We start from the raw sequence: 2747 nt of genomic DNA on the forward strand, positions 1-2747 counted from the left end.
GCACCCACATTCAACCACAACAAAGCGACAGTTGTCGCCCTCGCAAATAACTGGAGGCGGCGCTCTTTTGCCTGCTGTCCACAGAGACACGAATGGCCGTCGGCCGCTCATGGCTGATGCTGCACATGTTCTAAGAGGCACTCCATCCCACGAAGAGGAAACGAAACCGGGTCGGATATCTTTTAAGTAAGCCCCGCCGGAATTTCGTCTATCACCTCGAAAAGAGTGCTTGGCATGCGTTGCAGTGGAACCTAAATTGATGAGTGCGCCTGGGCCCGCAGTCTACCATGTAGTGGTGCAGGCAGAGAGATGAGAATGCTTGGGTGACGCCGTGCTCTTCCTCACGCGCTCCTCCACCCTCTCCCACGGTCAGACGCGGTGTGGGCGTTCTCTTTGAGAGTTCGCCACGAGTCCACGTCTATCTCATGACTGGGAGGGAGGCAGGGGGAGTTCTCTCTAAACGCGTTAAAGACGGTGTTGCGCCTCATAACCGCGCTCGCCGGGATAGAGCACTAGTTCTGCAGCCGGAAAGGCCGCTCACGCCAATTAATACTGCGACTCTCGCTCTCTTTCTCCGGATAAACAAGTGCCACTGCTGTGGCATGCGGGAACGGGGAAAGAGGTCAAAATTTAAGCGGCAAAGGTGCGGCCGAGTAAGGGCGGAACACGAGCGTATATGCATTAAAACTGTGTGTGTATATGACTCTGCGAGAGATGTTCTGCTGGAACACTTTTCCTATTGGCTATTTACCACTCAATGAGAAGGAACGGAGTCAGGGGTGGGAGTGCCGGCGCCATGGCCGCTGGTACCCCCGCGACAAGCCCCTCAAACCTTCCTGCCTGGTAATGTCGGTGGTGAAGAAAGTCGGTGGCAGAGCGTCTTCCGCTTCGTGGTTGGGGAACTTGTTCCCCCTAAGGATGATGAGACCACGATCGACCTCGTAGTAGGAGAGAGCTACCCGCCAAATTTAAGCATATTAATAAGCGGAGGAAAAGAAACCAACAGGGATTCCCTTAGTAGGGGCGACTGAACCGGGAAAAGCCCAGCGCATAACCTCGATGTCTTCGGGCACGAGGGGTGTTGCGTTTCAGAGGGTCCAGCACGCCGTCCCATACCGTCTAAGTCAAGCTTGAAAGCGGCCACTGCCCATGGAGGGTGACAGGCCCGTATGGCGGCGCCCGGGAGGGTACAGATGGGACGGTCGGAAGGGGCCTCTCTGTAGAGTCGGGTTGCTTGAAAGTGCAGCTAAAGCAGGTGAATGCAAGAAAGCTCCATCTAAGAATAAATATGACCCGCAGAGACCGTTAGCGAACAAGTACCGTGAGGAAAGTTGAAAAGAACTTTGAAGAGAGTTCAGAGTCATTGAAACCGTTGAAACCAAGCGAATTGGAAGCTTCGAAGGTCGAACTGGGGATTCAGCTGGTGACTGTCGGCTGGGTGGGGTGTTGTAATTGGCGACCCAAAATGTTTGAAGCGCGCCCCACTATCACACTGGCGTCGGCGGGCGTATTTCCTCTCGTGTTAGGTCACCGCGACCCGTTGCGGGGACGTCGAAACCCGGTCGGACTGGTACCTCGCCGCCGACTCTCTCAGCTCGTCTGGGGGAGACCCGCGACAGGGGAACCACCGGTGTCCTGGCTGCCCTGCGGCGGTCATCCGGCTTACGCCGCCCGGCAGCAGTTTGCTGCTTGGTGTGCAAAAATTCGGTGATCCACCGACCCGTCTTGGCTCACCGGACCAAGAGTCTAGCATGTGTACCAAGTCAATGGGCTCACTAAACCCAAAAGCGAAATAGAAAGTGACGGGCGCCGGGGCGCTGTAACAGGCCTCCCGGTGCGTCTTGGGCGATCCTGACGGCTGCCTAACGGCCTCGCCCACCCCGCGCGACAAGCGGGGTGAGATACTCCCCGTCTCTGGACGTTGCGTGTAGTGGGGAGGTCGTCAGGGCGATGGTCGAAGTTTAATTTCCCCCTCATGGGAGGGGGCGCAGGCCGGGACTTGCCAAGGCAGTGCTGTCCGTCGAGCGGGCCGTCGATGCTTGTGAGCACACGAGGCAGGCTTCCCTTGAGCGTCGGCAAGTACCATGAGAGCATATGTTGGGACCCGAAAGATGGTGAACTATGCCTGGCCAGGATGAAGCCAGAGGAAACTCTGGTGGAGGTCCGTAGCGATTCTGACGTGCAAATCGATCGTCGGAGCTGGGTATAGGGGCGAAAGACTAATCGAATCATCTAGTAGCTGGTTCCCTCCGAAGTTTCCCTCAGGATAGCTGGAACTCGCAGGGTGAATTTCATCCGGTAAAGCGAATGATTAGAGGTCTTGAGGACGAAACGTCCTCAACCTATTCTCAAACTTTAAATGGGTGAGATGCCGAGCTTGCTTGTAGGGATGAAGCTCCGGCGACTAATCTGAGTATCTAGTGGGCCACTTTTGGTAAGCAGAACTGGCGCTGTGGGATGAACCAAACGTCGAGTTAAGGGGCCTAAATGAATGCTCATTCAGATCCCATTGAAAGGCGTTGGTTGCTATAGACAGCAGGACGGTGGCCATGGAAGTTGGAATCCGCTAAGGAATGTGTAACAACTCACCTGCCGAAGCAACTAGCCCTTAAAATGGTATGGCGCTCAAGCATTCTCCCGATACTCGACCGCCGGGCGCACTACCGGCCTCGCTCTCAAGGCGAGGTCTCGAAGCCCCGGTGAATAGGAGGGTCGCAGTGGTGAGCGCTGAAGGGTTTCGGTGTGGG

General features: G+C 56.0%; 1 non-coding gene across 1 annotated transcript in view; it reads left to right on the top strand.

Moving 5' to 3' along the window:
* Positions 1-934: 934 nt before the first annotated feature.
* LOC121870513 overlaps positions 935-2747 on the top strand; it is a 4323-nt gene continuing 2510 nt past the window's right edge. The window contains exon 1 of the ribosomal RNA XR_006089722.1: positions 935-2747. This exon is cut by the window's right edge and continues 2510 nt beyond it. This is a non-coding gene — a ribosomal RNA (large subunit ribosomal RNA).

Source organism: Homarus americanus, unplaced genomic scaffold, assembly GCF_018991925.1.
Source record: "Homarus americanus isolate GMGI-L3 unplaced genomic scaffold, GMGI_Hamer_2.0 scaffold1143, whole genome shotgun sequence".
Lineage (NCBI taxonomy): Eukaryota > Metazoa > Arthropoda > Malacostraca > Decapoda > Nephropidae > Homarus > Homarus americanus.